This window comes from Capra hircus, chromosome 5 (assembly GCF_001704415.2).
Source record: "Capra hircus breed San Clemente chromosome 5, ASM170441v1, whole genome shotgun sequence".
In the NCBI taxonomy this organism is placed as follows: domain Eukaryota; kingdom Metazoa; phylum Chordata; class Mammalia; order Artiodactyla; family Bovidae; genus Capra; species Capra hircus.
Window position 1 is genome coordinate 80,030,802 of NC_030812.1, and position 19,025 is coordinate 80,049,826.

At 34.6% G+C, this 19,025-nt stretch overlaps 1 protein-coding gene across 4 annotated transcripts in view; it reads right to left on the reverse strand.

Annotated features, from left to right (window-relative positions):
• CCDC91 (coiled-coil domain containing 91) overlaps positions 1–19,025 on the reverse strand; it is a 412,799-nt gene that overhangs the window by 266,823 nt on the left and 126,951 nt on the right. The gene's annotated exons all lie outside the window — the stretch shown is intronic.

Genomic DNA, 19,025 nt, shown 5'->3' on the forward strand with positions numbered 1-19,025 from the left:
TTGTCTATCAAAAATCAACTTAAATAAAATTTAAAGATAACAGAATACAAACAGTCCTTAAATACATGAAAAGATACAGATGCATGCATTTACTCATTTGTCATAAAGGAAACATAGAAAGGATAAAATAAAAATAAAGAGACTGGTAGGTGGAAGAGAGGTGGAATGAAGTGGAAAGACACAGAATTGAATAGTAGGAAGTACCTCTTCCCTAAATGTAATTTCATAATATGTTTCTGAGTTCTGGAACCATATTAATGTTTCACATAATCAATAAAATAAAACTAGAATCAACATGCAGAGGAATAGGGAAACTGAATCTTAAAATGGAATACAAAGAACAATAATCAAACCATATTTCAAATAAATAATATAATAGCTTTACTAAGGAAAGGGATTGGAGGATAGAAGGTGAGAATCAAATGCTACTTTAGAACACAGTACTTTGCCTATATTGCCTCAGTAAAATAACAACAAACAAACAAACAAAAAATACTAAATACATTATCAGGAGAAAAAGGGAAAAGGGAAGAAAAAAGAAAAGAATGAAGAGGAGGGAAAAGAATAAAGATAAAGTAAACATGACAAAATGTTAATATTTGAAGAAAGTGAATGAAGGGTACAGAGGAATTCTTTGTCTATTTCTTGCAGCTTTTTCTGTAATTAAAAGTAAAAACTCAAGAGGAATGAGCAAAAAGGAAAAACGTATAATAGGAAAGAAATTACTCGTGAAGGGGAAAATAGCTTGTCTCCGACAAAAGTCTCCCCTCTGCGAAACTGGTGAATACAGACCTGGTGTCACTGAAAACATGTATAACAATACTCCTAGCAATACTGACACTTGCATATCTGCTGACACTCAAATGATTAAATAAGCTGTGGGATAATCATAAATTAGAATATTTTATATCACTGAAAATAAATATAAGTGTATACAACAACATGGGTAAGGCTTGAAACATAACTTTGGATAAAAAAAAAAAAAAACAAAACTGCAGGAAAATTTGCACAGCATCAATCCATTTAAAGAATCTGCCTACAGGGCAGGAGATCCAGGTTAGATCCCTGGGTCGGGAAGATCCCCTGGTGAAGGAAATGGCAAACGACTCCAGTATTCTTGCCTGGAAAATTCCATGGACAGAGAAGCCTGGTGGGCTACAGTACATGGGATTCCAAGAGTCGGACACACTTTAGCAACTAAACCACCACCACCAACAACCCATTTCTACAAGGCACATAAACAAGTAAAACTATACATATATATATATATATATGTAGGCATATAGATATACACACACACATATATATAAATGTCATATATATGTAATATACAGAAAAAACTTTTTTTTTTTTTTTTACAAAATCAAGTAAATTATAACAAAAATTTAAGCCAGAGGTTCCCTCTGGGGAAAAGTAGAGGGACAGAACAGGGTTGTTACAGTTAGTCATGTTCTAATTCTTAAGTTAAATAGTTATATTCATGAGGCAAAATTTTAAATATAACAAAAAAATTACATATGCTTAAAAATATATTTTTGAAGATCTCTTGTTTCATTGTCCTTCCTTGTTGCAGTACTCAAAATGCATGAGCTGTACCCTCTCACTGACCAAAATTTGCTCTGGGTAAGTAAGAGAAGAAATAACTCTAATCCAAATTAAAGACTAATAGTGACCAATTAGGCTCCCTCAATGGCTCAGCGGTAAAAAATCTGCCCACAATGCAGGAGATGCAGATTTTGATCCCTGGGTCTGGAAGAACCCCTAAAGAAGGAAATGTCTACCTTTTCCTGAAAAATCCCATAGACAGAGGAGTCTGGTGAGCTACAGTCCATGGGGTCACATAGATTCAGACACGACTGAGCAACTGAGCACAGCACACGGTGTACTCAAAGAAATGATGCTTTAGTGAAAAGATATCAAGAATCAGTAAAAGACCAATAAATATTAGATCTGGAGGTGAAAATCCTTCTAGCAACCTACTAATCACATCAAAACTTATTGCAGGCATCAGTAAAGTTGAACCTAAAATGCCTAGAATTTACATGTGCATTCAACTTATGAAAGATTAAGAAAATTTTCAGGAATATTTTTAATTTGATAATATAAATGTTCACTGAACATAATTCACATCCTAGTTTAAAAATTAAATGAGAAAACAAATGAGTAGTGCTGCAAAAGAAAAGAGAATATAACGACATTACCCTTTAACCAGAAACTGTATTTTTCAGTTAGGCCTCCTATGCTACAAGTCATATATTCTCACTGAATTTTAGGTGACTATGTAAAAACAGCAATTCATCCTAAAAAAAAAAAATCTACATTTATAAATACTGTACACATAAACATATTCTAAACGTAATGCAATAATATAGATGATATACATATTTATACATGTTTGTTCAATGAGAATTTTTAAACATAACAATGAAAAACTATGAATATTAATATGTGAAATATAATTATCTTCTCATCTAGCTGAGAAGTTACAATTTTTAACGTTTCAAATTGCTGTAGTCTTCTTTGGTCTATTGAAAGTTGACTGCTATACGTCTATGCCCAGAATCTTTAAATTCACATCAAGTGTACCCAACAGCAACAATTTCCATAAAAATTCAGCCAACACTTTTCAAGAAGTAGAAATCTACAAAATTTTCTTCAGGTATTTTGTCTGTTTGCTTGCTTTTAAGTCTTAAGCAAGACTCAGTTCAGTCCACTTCAGTTCAGTCGCTCAGCCATGCCTGACTATTTGAGACTCCATGGACTGCAGCACGCCAGGCTTCCCTGTCCATCACCAGCTCCCGGAGCTTACTCAAACTCATGTCCATCGAGTTGGTGATGCCATCCAACCATCTCATCCTCTGCCATCCCCTGCTCCTCCCACTTTCAATCTTTCCTAGCATCAGGGTCTTTTCCAATGAGTCAGTTCTTCGCATCAGGTGGCCAAAGTAAGCAACACTGCAGACACAAATTGCTTCATTTCAAATGAGAACTTCTTGTTTTTCTAAGAATTAAAGGATACAAGGTCATCATATATTCCTTTAAAGCAATAAAGTTAATTAAAAGTGCAATGAATGACAGTTCCTCATCTTTAACTTTGTAATGGTAATTAGCATAGTCAATGAACATACCATTTTTCATTGACAGACCTCTTCTAAAACACAAAAATAAAGCACATTAAGTCACAACACCACACAGGCAAAAAAGCACTAAGTTTCCAAATAGTATGCATTTTTTTCCAGTAATTCTGCCTGTGGTCAACTATATTTTGTTTACACAAGCATAATAACTCTTGCAAAGTCAAAACAAGAAATAGGTGGAATTATCTAAGCACTTTTAACTATACTCAAAGAAATCTGTTTATATCTGTTAATAGTTAATTCAAGAGTAGAATACTAATATAATGATAATAATTTTTACAACTTTTAACATAGAAACAATTTTTGATCTTTAATTTCCAATTAAAGATGCCCCTACCCAGTCAAGGGCCCATTTTTCAACATTCTTTCATCTATATGGAAAACAAAGGATATGTAATAAGTGAGGAAATATGGGAAATATTGAGGTTAGGAGAAGGAGGCAACAGAAGAGGAGACAGTTGGATGGCATCACCGACTCAATGAACATGAGCTTGAGCAAACTCTAGAGGATAATAAACGACAGGGAAGCCTGGCATGCTGCAGTTGATGGAGTTACTAAGCACTGGAGACAACTTAGCAACAGAACAACAACAGATGTAAGAATTGAAGAAAATCTAAACAGCATATCTAAATATGAAGATGGTAGTAAGTACAAATAAGTGGATAAACTTTTTTTTTCTTTAATAATATATATATTTTTTAATTTTTATTTTTACTTTATTTTACTTTAACTGACCAAAAAAACAGGGTAAAATTTGCCGGTTAGAAAAGTATTTTCTCTCTATAAGAAAGGTTCCCTATAGGAAATACCTCTTGATTAAAAATCTAATGGGTAAACATAATTTAATGGATTCAAGATGTATCTAAGATATCTGTTAGAGATTTAAAGAGAAATATCAGTTCAGTTCAGTCACTCAGTCGTGTCTGACTCTTTGTGATCCCATGGACTATAGCCCACCAGGCTTTCCTATCCATCACTAACTCTGAGAACTTGCTCAAACTCATGTCCATCCAGTCAGTGATGCAATCCAACTATCTCATCCTCTGGTGCCCCCTTCTCCTCCTGCCTTCAATCTTTTCCAGCATCAGGGTGTTTTCCAATAAGTCAGTTCTTTGCATCAGGTGGCTAAAGTATAGGAATTTCAGCTTTAACATCAGTCCTTCCAATGAATATGCAGGACTGATTTCCTTTAAGATGGACTGGTTGGATCTCCTTGCAGTCCAAGGGACTCTCAAGAGTCCTCTCCAACACCACAGTTCAAAAGCATCAATTCTTTGGTGCTCAGCTTTCTTTTTCATCCAACTCTCACATCCATACATGACTACAGAAAAACCATAGCTTTGACTAGACAAGACCTTTGTTGGCAAAGTACTGTCTCTACTTTTTAATATGCTGTCTAGGTTGGTCATAAGTTTTCTTCCAAAGAGTAAGCATCTTTTAATTTCATGGCTGCAGTCACCATCTGCAGTGATTTTGGAACCCAAGAAAAGAGAAATATATAATACCTTTAAAAAGCCTGAGGTTGAATCATAAGAAAAAGACATGTTACTTTCTTAATAAAAGGGGTAGCACATACATGATTAAATTTACATCATTTTAGTTATTTTCTATTACCCTTTAAAGCGTTCTATAAATAAATGCTCCATCTCTAGTTGATTAATTGAGGAATAATAGTGTTTCTCTAAGGGCTGTTTAGGCAAGAGTACTGGAGTGGGTGGCCATCGCCTTCTCCAAGGAAACACTAACACATACCAAAAATTTCAGTGAGTACTTTTTAGAATTACACAGATGACTAAAGAAAGTACGTTATAATTTCTAGAAGAGAAAGAGAGAGGTAAAGTCTCTATAATCCATTGCTAGCATGGTCAACAAAAATTCGTATCATATAAATATAACTTTTGAACAGGCAAATGAAGAACTGTGCTACTTACATCACCAGTGATTCTTTATTATCACAGCAGGAAGAAAACCCTACAGCAACTACAAAAGAAATAAAAACAGAAACTAACAAGATACAGAGGGCATTGTCTGAGTCTTATAAGTTGGAAGAATACGCAAGAAATATTTCAAAATCACACATCTTTAGACCAAGTTACATACCAAAATCTGAGATTTCTTTTTGTTTTATCTCTTGCTCATAGGCAAACATATTCAAATTCTAAACAACTTCCCAACAGAAAGAAAAAAACTGCTATTGCAACTTAAAGCAATATATTAAGGTGTTATGCTAAGATAGTTTTTCACTCCTCAGTCTATGGAAACTGGCTACTTAAGACTTTATTTTAGATACCAAAAGTAAAGGGAACAAAAACAAAATGACCAAGAAAACTAAAATACAACAAACTAAAAACTATTAAATAGGAGAAAACATTTCCAAGCCACATATCTCAAAAGGGGTTATATTCAAAATATATAAAGAACTCAATAGCAAAAAAAATTTTGATTAAAAAATAAATATAAGTTCTCAATAGATATTTTTCCAAAGAAGCGATATAGATGGCCAATAAGTACATGAAAAGGTGTTTAGCATCATTAATCATCAAGGAAATGCAAACCAAAACCACAAATGAGATACCTTTGATGAGCTATTATCAAAAATGGAAGAAATAACAAGTGTTGGTAAGGAAATGGAGAAAAGCAGCCCCTTGTGAACTATCGGTGGAATGTAAATTGATGAAGATGCTATGGAATACCATATGGAAGCTTCTCAAAAAATTAAGAATAGAATTATTGTATGATGCAGCAATTCTACTTCTGGATTTTATCCAAAGAAAACAAAAATAATAACTCAAAAAGCCATGTGCACCCATGTTCAGTGCAGCATCATTTATAATATAGAAAATACTAAATCAACCTCAGTGTCCATCAATGGATCAATGGATAAAGAAAATGTAATACATACACACACACACAGGATATTATTTGATCATAAAAAAGAAGAAAAGTTTGCCATTTGCAACAACATGCATAGATCTTGAGGGCATTATACTATGTGAAATACGTCAAACAAAGACAGATACCTTATGCTATGACTATATAAGGAATCTAAAAACAAACAAAGGAGCACATGGATAGAGACAGTAAACCAGTGGTTTACAAAAGCAGAGGGTAGAGGAAGACAAAATGGGTGACTGGGTACAAAGGTACAAATTTCAAGCTGTAAAATAAATATTCACAGGTATAATTTTATATATATATTAAATATATACAAATAATATATATACGATGACCATAGTTAATAATATGTATGGTATATTTGAAAGTTGCTAAGACGTGAAGTTTTACAAATTCCTTACCACAAGAAAAAAAAATCTATAGCTATGTATGAGCAAAAATGTTAGCTTGATTTTATTGTGATCATTTTTGCAATATATATAAGCATTACATCATTATAAGCATAAAACTGATATGTTACATGTCAATTATACCTAAATAAAAAAGAAATTTTAAATCTCATTACAATATGATAAGAAACTTAAGGGAAAAAAGTGGTGGTCTTTCAGGGACTCCTTTATCCATTCACTCATTGAAAACACAATTATAGAGTATCACTATATTCAAGACACTATGCAATGAAAGATACAACACAAATCCTTCAAATTAGAAATTTCACCCTAAGACAATCACATCAGTATTAAAATAATACACAAATAATAATAAAATATTATATTCACCTTAAGAATATCATACTAGTATTAAAATAATAAATATTAAACCTTAGTGGTTAAATATTTATAGTGAGTGAGACTTGCCATTGTTTGTAAAGTTGGTATCACTGTTGGAACATCTCAAATAATAAATGATTAAAATAAAATATTAATATACCAAGTTACGACAAACCTATACAGGGTATTAAAAAGCAGAGACACTACTTTGCTGACAAAGATCAGTATAGTCAAAGCTGTGGTTTTTCCTGTAGTTATATATGGATATGAGAGTTGGACCATAAAGAAGGCTGAGAGCCAAAGGAAATGCAAGAAACAGGAGTTGGATCCCTGGGTCAGGAAGATCCCCTGCAGCAGGAAATGACATCTCACTTCAGTATCCTCGCCTGGGAAAATTCCATGGACAGAGGAGTTTGGTGGGCTACAGTCCATCAGGCTGCAATGAGTCGGACATGACTGAGCAACTGACCACAGGCACACACGGTAGGTGTTTAATAAACTAATCTACTCTGGAGGATTGATTTAGACATTCCTTGGAAATAGTGTATATTAATATTTAAATATAGTAAAGAAAGATAATCATTCCAAGACAAAGGGTAAAATTTGACTCTCGTAGGGATACAAAATGAACACGTGAAAGATTTTATTCTGCTCATACAATGAGGGAACCAGGCAAATGTTACAACCAGTTCAAAGGAAAAGTTAAACTAGCACAAATTGATAGGGAGTAAAAGAATGCTAAAATGAACTGAAACCAAAGAGGAGAAGGAAGACAACTGAAATTCTACCCAACATGACAGAATTTACCTGTGTAACAGTTACCTATAACATATAAATAGCTGTAAAATATAAAATAGTCCAAAGACATGGACAGGGCTAGAATCAGATAATCCTTAAATTTATGCTGAATGTAGACAATACATAGGTCCACTAAAAAGAAATCATGAAAGGGGAGAGAACTGTCATTGACTGAGTACATAGTTAATGCCAGGCATTGTGCAAAATATTCTGTTTGTTAGCTGATTGTGTCTGTGCTAGTCACTCAGTCATGCCCAACTCTTTCCGACCCCATAGACTATAGCCCACCAGACTGCTCTGTCCACGGAATTCTCCAGGCAAGAATACTGGAGTGGGTTGCCATTTCCTTCTCCAACGGATCTTGCCAACCCAGGGATCAAACCTGGGTTTCTGGCATTGCAGGCGGATACTTTACCATCTGAACGACTTGGAAGCCAGATGATTAGATACTTAATAATAATCATTTTATAAATGAAGAACCTAAAGGTTTCAGTTTTAACTATTATGTCCCTGACCTCATGGCCAAAAGACTGTCAGGATCAGAATGTCTATTTGCTTCAAAGGCTCAGTCTGTATGCTAAAATGATCAAAAATCCAAGTTAAAATCCTGTAGGATTTGAGGTTTATGTGTATGTTAACAATGAAAGATACAATATAAGGAAATGAAACCTACACCACCTAACAGTAAAAGTATAAAGTAAAAAAGAGATGAAAACTTAAGAATTTAATAAAAGTTTTATCCTCAATAAAGTATATATTTACATGACACTAACAACCAATGCTACTATTCTGTTATTAAAAATCTGGCTATCATATGTACAGTAATTTAACAATGCCAATTCAAAGAATAACGAAAAAACAGCAGTCCTCAAATAAACTCTTAACTACATACTATTGACAATGAAAAGCAAAACTAATGAAGTAAAACTAAAGCTCACTTCTGCCCTCTGAGTTAATCAAATGGCCAAGCTAATCTACTTACAAAACGTGAATGTCAGAAAAACGGAATTCACAGTTCTTTCTTTCTTTCCTCTTTCTTTAAACCTTCACTATAAACTCTGCCACAATTTCCTTTCTCTATACAGTGTGGAGATTATTTGCTATTCTTTTTGTTTCTGATGTATACTAATCTCTCATCAATAGCAAATTTCTTCTTTTATTCTCTGAAAGACCCTTTACTATTCTCTTCCAATATGCCACTTCTGCCACAAATCTTTTTAAAACATATGTTAATACTTTTGGTTTAATCATTGTTTCTTGAAGTCAAAATAGTTTTTCTTTTCTTGGTTATCTAAATCATAAAATAGAAATATCAATTTAAAATTTTCCATAGCAACATACTGACTGGTTTCAGTAGATTACAGCATGATTCCTATTTGCAAGAAGCTAGCTCAGCCTCCTAAGATGAAATAAACGGCCCCATAATAATTCTCAGAGTTTATGCAAAATGAATCATCATTGTATACAAATGGAACTGTTCAGTTTATAGAGACTGGGGGGTACTTTTCCTGTATTCAAGTCTGAAGCATCTATACTATTCTAAGCAGTATAGTATATTTAAGTATTCCCATTAAAGTAATGTAGTATCTATATGCTTATGTGTGTAATACATACATGTATGTGACTTTCATAAACTTTATAAACAGCAAAATTTTTAACAGCAGCAGACTAGTCTACTTTTTATCAATATGATGAATACACTATTAAGAAAAAAAAACTTACCACACCAACATATTCTTTAGAGATAGATATCTAAAGCTATATGTCCTCAACCCAAAGTGGAGGTCATTATATCCTCTTTATCAGTAATTTAAATACAATAGGAGCTATTAGACACCTAAACTCTTAGAATTACCTTCAAGAAATTTTATAGGCCCAAATCTATATGAAATATGTAGCTTAAATAAAATTCTATTCCCAGTTTACCCATTAAAATTAATGAACCATGTGGTTAAAATAAATTGAAAACAGCATACATCTTGCAGCAGCTCTCAAAACAAAAATTAAAAGAAAAGGAATACAACTTCATCTAAGTAATGTCTGTCACAAGAGTGCAATGAAACATCTAACTAATACTTCTTAGTAAGCATAAAAGACAGAACAAAAAATTAAATTTTTAATAAGAAACCCTAGTGCTGAAAAATCTTATACTTAAAAGAAAAAAACCCCGCATAGAATGGATGCGAACCCTTAACAATTGTTCATTTAAGAGAAACAACAAGCTAAGGTTTAGAATATTCAGTATTTAACTCACCAAAAAATAAATAAATAAATTTAATTAACTGCAACAAAACTTACATCTACAATTCACAAAAATAAAATACAATTGGCTTATACTTCCTTGATGAAAGTTCACTTTTCTATCTATGAATAAATAATTTGAAAAAGAAAACAAAATCTGAGATCAGAAGCACATCAATGCTTTTAATGCATATTTCCTAGTCTCAGTGTTCTTAATGGAACTCAAGCCACTCCTCCAGAGTATCCAAGAATAAACAACATTTAGGCTGCAAAGAACAAAGGTGTTTATTTGGGGTCTGATGAACTACAACTCACGAGACACAGACTCAGGTAAAACCAAAAGAGTGTTCTAAGGAAGAAAAGAGTCACGGTCTTATAAAGGCAAAAGGCTATACTCTTGACACAAGAAAAGAAATATTTGTCCTTAATGAGTAAGCTGTTACCAGTTGTTTTAGGGTAAAACTCCAATACATATCTTGGGTTTCTGGCAGATGTTCTAGATGCTGTTAGGACAGTAAGTGCTCAAGAGGGCAGATTTTACCTAGGCTGAAATATGCATAAGCCACACTTCAGTGGCCTCCCCACTCCAGTTTAGAGAGCAATCTTAGCAATACCAACTCCATTTAGATTTTCCTTTCACAAGAGGAACAGAACGGAGAAGAAAAAATGAACCTTAAGAATTAGATTTATATCCCAGTTCTACAATGGGCTGTAGGGGGTAGAACTCAGTACCCCAAGGCAGACAGTGGGCCTTGATTTCTTCATTTATAAAAGGAAAAAAACAAAACCAGCCTTTTTTCAAAAAAGAAACAAACAAAATTTATGATAACCAAATAATATAATGACTGGGGAACTGCTTTAAAAACTCAAGTTATCAGAAGAATCATCACCTAAGTGATCAAAACACACAAATATGCACAATCTTCTAAATAAGAGAGAACTATTCCAAAGCTAGAAAGAGTGAAATACAAAATATTAATTTATTTAGTTAATATATTTAAAGAAATAAAACAAGCAACCAGGAAGAAGATAGGTTCTAGTCAGAAACTTAAAAGGAAAGATAGAGAAATATTAGCAGAATTCATGTATTATCCAGAGAAAAGGACACTTAAAAGTTTTAAACTATTTCTCTCCTCTTGCCAAAACCATTTCTATAAAGTGAAAGAAACATTCTAGGGTTTTCCATGTAGAGGATCATGTCATCTGCAAACAGTGAGAGTTTTACTTCTTCTTTTCCAATTTGGATTCCTTTTATTTCTTTTTCTGCTCTGATTGCTGTGGCCAAAACTTCCAGAACTATGTTGAATAGTAGCGGTGAAAGTGGACACCCTTGTCTTGTTCCTGACTTTAGCGGAAATGCTTTCAATTTTTCACCATTGAGGATAATGTTTGCTGTGGGTTTGTCATAGATAGCTTTTATTATGTTGAGGTATGTTCCTTCTATTCCTGCTTTCTGGAGAGTTTTTATCATAAATGGATGTTGAATTTTGTCAAAGGCCTTCTCTGCATCTATTGAGATAATCATATGGTTTTTATTTTTCAATTTGTTAATGTGGTGAATTACATTGATTGATTTGTGGATATTGAAGAATCCTTGCATCCCTGGGATAAAGCCCACTTGGTCATGGTGTATGATCTTTTTAATGTGTTGTTGGATTCTGATTGCTAGAATTTTGTTGAGGATTTTTGCATCTATGTTCATCAGTGATATTGGCCTGTAGTTTTCCTTTTTTGTGACATCTTTGTCAGGTTTTGGTATTAGGGTGATGGTGGCCTCATAGAATGAGTTTGGAAGTTTACCTTCCTCTGCAATTTTCTGGAAGAGTTTGAGGAGGATAGGTGTTAGCTCTTCTCGAAATTTTTGGTAGAATTCAGCTGTGAAGCCGTCTGGACCTGGGCTTTTGTTTGCTGGAAGATTTCTGTCACTGTTTGCAGATGACATGATCCTCTACATGGAAAACCCTAAAGACTCCACCAGAAAATTACTAGAGCTAATCAATGAATATAGTAAAGTTGCAGGATATAAAATCAACACACAGAAATCCCTTGCATTCCTATACACGAATAATGAGAAAGTAGAAAAAGAAATTAAGGAAACAATTCCATTCACCATTGCAACGAAAAGAATAAAATACTTAGGAATATATCTACCTAAAGAAACTAAGGACCTATATATAGAAAACTATAAAACAGTGATGAAAGAAATCAAAGAGGACACTAATAGATGGAGAAATATACCATGTTCATGGATCGGAAGAATCAATATAGTGAAAAGGAGTATACTACCCAAAGCAATTTACAAATTCAATGCAATCCCTATCAAGCTACCAGCCACATTTTTCACAGAACTAGAACAAATAATTTCAAGATTTGTATGGAAATACAAAAAACCTCGAATAGCCAAAGCAATCTTGAGAAAGAAGAATGGAACTGGAGGAATCAACTTGCCTGACTTCAGGCTCTACTACAAAGCCACAGTCATCAAAACAGTATGGTACTGGCACAAAGACAGACATATAGATCAATGGAACAAAATAGAAAGCCCAGAGATAAATCCACACACATATGGACACCTTATCTTTGACAAAGGAGGCAAGAATATACAATGGAGTAAAGACAATCTCTTTAACAAGTGGTGCTGGGAAAACTGGTCAACCACTTGTAAAAGAATGAAACTAGATCACTTTCTATCACCGTACACAAAAATAAATTCAAAATGGATTAAAGATCTAAATGTAAGATCAGAAACTATAAAACTCCTAGAGGAGAACATAGGCAAAACACTCTCCGACATAAATCACAGCAGGATCCTCTATGATCCACCTCCCAGAATTCTGGAAATAAAAGCAAAAACAAACAAATGGGATCTAATTAAAATTAAAAGCTTCTGCACAACAAAGGAAAATATAAGCAAGGTGAAAAGACAGCCTTCTGAATGGGAGAAAATAATAGCAAATGAAGCAACTGACAAACAACTAATCTCAAAAATATACAAGCAACTTCTGCAGCTCAATTCCAGAAAAATAAACGACCCAATCAAAAAATGGGCCAAAGAACTAAATAGACATTTCTCCAAAGAAGACATACGGATGGCTAACAAACACATGAAAAGATGCTCAACATCACTCATTATTAGAGAAATGCAAATCAAAACCACAATGAGGTACCACTTCACACCAGTCAGAATGGCTGCGATCCAAAAATCTGCAAGCAATAAATGCTGGAGAGGGTGTGGAGAAAAGGGAACCCTCCTACACTGTTGGTGGGAATGCAAACTAGTACAGCCACTATGGAGAACAGTGTGGAGATTCCTTAAAAAATTGCAAATAGAACTACCTTACGACCCAGCAATCCCACTGCTGGGCATACACACCGAGGAAACCAGAATTGAAAGAGACACATGTACCCCAATGTTCATCGCAGCACTGTTTATAATAGCCAGGACATGGAAACAACCTAGATGTCCATCAGCAGATGAATGGATAAGAAAGCTGTGGTACATATACACAATGGAGTATTACTCAGCCATTAAAAAGAATTCATTTGAATCAGTTCTGATGAGATGGGTGAAACTGGAGCCAATTATACAGAGTGAAGTAAGCCAGAAAGAAAAACACCAATACAGTATACTAACACATATATATGGAATTTAGGAAGATGGCAATGACGACCCTGTATGCAAGACAGGAAAAAAGACACAGATGTGTATACCAGACTTTTGGACTCAGAGGGAGAGGGAGAGGGTGGGATGATTTGGGAGAATGGGAATTCTAACATGTATACTGTCATGTAAGAATTGAATCGCCAGTCCATGTCTGACGTAGGGTGCAGCTTGCTTGGGGCTGGTGCATGGGGATGACCCAGAGAGATGCTGTGGGGAGGGAGGTGGGAGGGGGGTTCATGTTTGGGAACGCATGTAAGAATTAAAGATTTTAAAATTAAAAAAAAAAATAAAAAATAAAAAATAAAAAAAAAGAAACATTCTACCTCACCATAATATCATTTAACTCAATTTATTTAACTCCTTTTATTCTCGTTCCATGTTCACCACACACTGTGTGATCATAATGTTATTTACCATTTGTTCTGCCTGAGGGAGACAACAGACTCTGAGCATTTCATCTTCTGACAGAAAAGTTTTATACTGTAAATTTAAAAATCTGCAATCTGGTTTTATATTTAAGTTTCATGAGTTTAGTTTGTCTCTGAGATAAATCAACTCTCAATATATTGACAAAATTAGATAACTGAGTCCACAAGGGCCAGTTTCTAACCCTGAGTAGGAGCAAATTCAACAGGAAAATAACTGTCCATCTCTAAAGCCTCCTAGGCAAAAGTGCGCCAAGCTTTTCATGTGGGTACAATATCACAGTGTCTGTAACCAAGACAACATATAGAAAAAAATTTACATATCATAGGCAATTAAGTCTAAAAAGTTCAAGTGTCTCATCTAAATTATACTGCTGAACAGTAAAAGATTCAGACTATAACGCACGCATACATGCTAAGTCGCTCAGTTCTGTCCAATTCTATGCAACCCCATGGACAATAATAGCCCATCAGGCTCCTCTGTCCACGGGATTCTCCAGGCAAGAATACCAGAGTGGGTTGTTATGCCCTCCACCAGGGGATCTTCAACCCATGCCTCTTGTGTCTCCTGCACTGGCAGGTAGGTTCTTTAGCAATAGCTCCACGTGGACTTTCCTAATGTCTAACGGCAGTTCTTTCCACCCATTCTGCATAATATAGTAACATTTGGGAGAACATTCCATGAAACTTTTAAAGTTCATGAAAACAAAGTTATGTTTCGAAGACAAAAAAACCTTTCTTCATTAGAGGCTACTTATAGCAGAAGACAATTAATATATGGAATTTCACAGGGAGTAGTTCAAAGGCCAGACCAAAAAAAAGAAGGAAGAACACCTCATTTTCAGAGTAAATAACCTGCTTCTACTTTTATTTAATCCTCATTGCCTGACCATGGGTTAAATTGTGCTACTTTCATTTCAGTGTATATACAATTCACAAAAACTCAGTAAATACTGGCCATGTTCATGGACATAATGAGGTACTGGTTGACAAACATCATTTCTATAGACAGACATTAAATACAAAAGGTATAATCACAAAGGGTGAAAGCAGGGAATGTTAGAAAGTCCAAAAATCTAATTTGCATCAGCTATTAATACCTCTGTGCACTAAATTTTTATCAAGAAGGCAAAGTTTACTAGTATTATATACATGACAACAAACATGTACCTAGAAAATACTTTGAAATCCCCTACAAATTTTGGAGAAATGCCTATCTCAGATTTTTGGCCATCAAAAAAAAAAAAAAAAGCAGTTTCAGACAATCCTGTTATCCAATTTAGAATTCTGAGCAGAGATGACCTATGTATTAAAGGCATCACTGTGGCGGCTGTTCTGGGAACAGATTGTTGTGGGTTAGAAGAAACCAGATCTACTTAGTAGATCTTTTCAAAAACCTAGTCAAGAGATGATGGTGACTCAAACTATTAATAGTAGATAAGAGTGACAAAATACATATTCTTGAGAGTATAGGCAATAAGATTCTGTGCTGAAGTAGATGGAGGGTGTAAGAGGAAGAAAAAAGAGTAAAGATGACTCGAGCATTTAAAGAAAGGATGGAATTGCCAACAGCTAAGTCTAGTTAAGGCTATGGTTTTTCCAGTGATCATGTATGAATGTGAGAGTTGGACTGTGAAGAAAGCTGCACGCTGAAGAATTGAGACTTTTGAACTGTGGTGTTGGAGAAAACTCTTTTGAGTCCCATGGACTGCAAGAAGATCCAACCAGTCCATTCTAAAGGAGATCAGTCCTGGGTGTTCTTTGGAAGGAATGATGTTAAAGCTGAAAGAAACGCCAGTACTTTGGCCACCTCATGCAAAGAGTTGACTCATTGGAAAAGACTCTGATGCTGGAAGGGATTGGGGGCAGGTGGAAAAGGAGACGACAGAGGATCAGATGGCTGGATGACATCACCTACTTGATGGACTTGAGTCTGAGTGAACTCCAGGAGTTGGTGATGGATAGGGAGGCCTGGCATGCTGCAATCCATGGGGTCGCAAAGAGTCGGACATGACTGAGTGACTGAACTGAACTGAAGCTGGAAAAAGTTGCTGGGGTTTAGGTCAGGGACAGAAAAGGAGTTCAAATCTGGACTTCACAATACCCCTAAAGTGATTCTTTTATTTCTAACCAGACAGGTGGATTCAAAACTACCAGATCATAAGGGGCATCAGATTCACTTACAAGATTTAGGGTAGAAACAGTATATGCTCTCAAACCAAGCCAAAGCTCATAATCAAGTAAGTATGGTGAGAGTGAGACTCATCTCCACTGAGAAGTCATCCATATGCTCCCCAAGAGTCAATACCTTTTGAAACAACTTTGTAGGCACAGCTATCAGGGTTTTAAAACAGACATGCTCGGTTACAAGAATTAACATGCAGTCCAAAACTATGGCTTCCAACCAGGTATATACTGCTTATTTACAAAACACAGAATTTACTTACCAAGTTCATTTTTCATCCATGAATACTACTGCCTGGTAACAAGTATGACCTTCTACTTCATCATGTTTTCAGAGGAAGAGAGCCAGAAAGTTAATTCAACATTAACTATGTATTTAGAAAAGAACATATTTGTTCTAATAGATATGTCTTAATAGACATCTAATTAAACTATCAATAGATCATATGAATCTAAAAAGAGACTAGACTGAAATCTACTTACAATAGTAATTCTAGAAACAAAGAAAAAATTGAAATAATGACATGCAGCTTGACTACTTCCAAAAAAGAAATTATCAAAATGTCCCTCTAAAGTGTCCCCACCTTGTATACAATAAAAAGTTTATTTTACTCTACAGAGACATATCTTTACAATAAACAAATAGTAATTTTCATGAAATGAAAAAATGTGCCATATAAATTAATTCTAGATTTAAAATATAGGACAAAAATAGCCATGAAATAAATGATTTTCTGAAATTAAAATCAAGTTTTAGAGTTATAAACAACTTAGAATAATCTTAATATGATTGGTAAAATTATCAATGATTTCATAATTTTCAGTTCTTTCTGCTTCTATGGTAAACAGTATCATTATCCCATAGAACTCCTTAATCACATAATTAGACTTAATTTGGAATTTTAAAACCTGTTTGTATTGACAGGATGATGAAAAATATCAAAGGTAAGAAAAAATTACCAACCAAATAATAGAGTGCAAGGTTCTATTTTATCATTATAAATATTCTGAATACAGTTATTTTCATTGTTTAGTTTTCTCTTATTGGTGCTACATATACATTTCTACCTTTAAATTATGATATTTAAAAGATTCCTGCTATCTCATAAAATATATCTTTCAATCAAATCATTTACAACTCTTTTCCATACATGGTGCATAGACTAAAGAATAGAAGAAATAATTTAGATACATTACCCCATTTATTTCATTAAATCTAGGATTCTATGGGATAAGTCAAACCAAAGTATATCCTTTCAGCAGTAATAATCAGCAGCTTTGAGAAATTTATAAAACTGCAGTAATAGAAATAAGATGAATAGATTAAGATAAAACAGTTCCTTTTACAACTTCAACTACTGAATACTTACTAAATACTACTGTGACTGACCGCTGCCTCTAATGGCAAGACAAATAGAAATAACATAATCATGCTAAAATTTACATTTAAATAGATACATAGCCATACACTGTGTGTAATGCCAGGCTGTATGAAGTACAGCCTGGAATCAAGATTGCTGGGGAAAAGATCAATAACCTCAGATACACAGATGATACCACCCTTATGGCAGAAAGCAAAGAACTAAAGAGCCTCTTGATGAAAATGAAACAGGAGGGTGAAAAAGTTGTCAAGAAATTCAACATTTAAAAAACTAAAATCATGGAATCCGGTCCCATCACTTCACGGCAAATAGACAGGGAAACAATGGAAACAGTAAGAAACTTTATCTTGGGGGGCTCCAAAATCACTGCAGATGGGGACTACAGCCATGAAATTAAAGACACTTGCTCCTTGGAAGAAAAACTATGACCAATCTAGACAGCATATTAAAAAGTAGAGACATTACTTTGTCAACAAAGGTCCATCTAGTCAAAGCTTTGGTTTTTCCAGCAGTCACATAGGGGTATGAGAGTTGAACTATAAAGAAAGCTGAGCACTGAAGAATTAATGCTTTTGAGCTGTGGTATTGGAGAAGACTCTTGAGAGTCCCTTGGACTGCAAGGAGATCAAACCAGTCAATCTTAAAGGAAATCAGTCCTGAATATTCATTGGAAGAACTGATGCTGAAGCTGAAACTCCAATACCTTGGCCACCTGATGCAAAAAATTGACTCACTGGAAAAGACCTTGATGCTGGGAAACATTGAAGGCAGGAGGAGAAGGCGACAACAGAGTATAAGAAGATTGGATGGCATCACTGACTTGATGGACATGAGTTTGAGCAAGCTCAGGAGTTGGTGATGGACAGGGAAGTCTGGGATGCTACAGTTCATGGGATCACAAAGGGTTGAATGTGACTAAGCAACTTAACTGAGCTGACAGGCATACACAAGAGTAAGTAAGAATACTGTGACAGTCTTTTAATATGTCAATTTGGATATGCTATCATCACCAGTTTTTAAATGCAATAGTAATCTAGGTATTGCTGTGAAGATATTCTGATTAAAGCTCAAAATCAAATAACTTCAGCAAGGGAGACTATTCTAAATAATTCGTATAGACTTGATGCAATCACTTGAGATATCCTGAAAGGAGAGCTGAGGTATTCTGCTTGTGATCTGCAGCTTCAAACTGTGCCTAATAATTCAAACCTGCCCTCCCTGATGATCTGTCTTGTAGATTTCAGACTTGCCTAAGCCAGCTCCTAAAACCATGCAAACCAATTACTTGGAATATGTCTCTTTATACATACACCCACAGTCACACCTAAACCCACACCCAGACACATATTTCCTACTGGTTCTGCTTCTCTACTAGAACTATGGATGATACAAATGACATGTCCACATAACAAATGATACTCAAATATCTCCCACAAATGCTTAATGGATAAAAACCTTCCAATTTTTTTAGATCTAATAAACATTGCCAACAAACCTATCAAATGCATTAAGCCCTTTCTAGAACAAA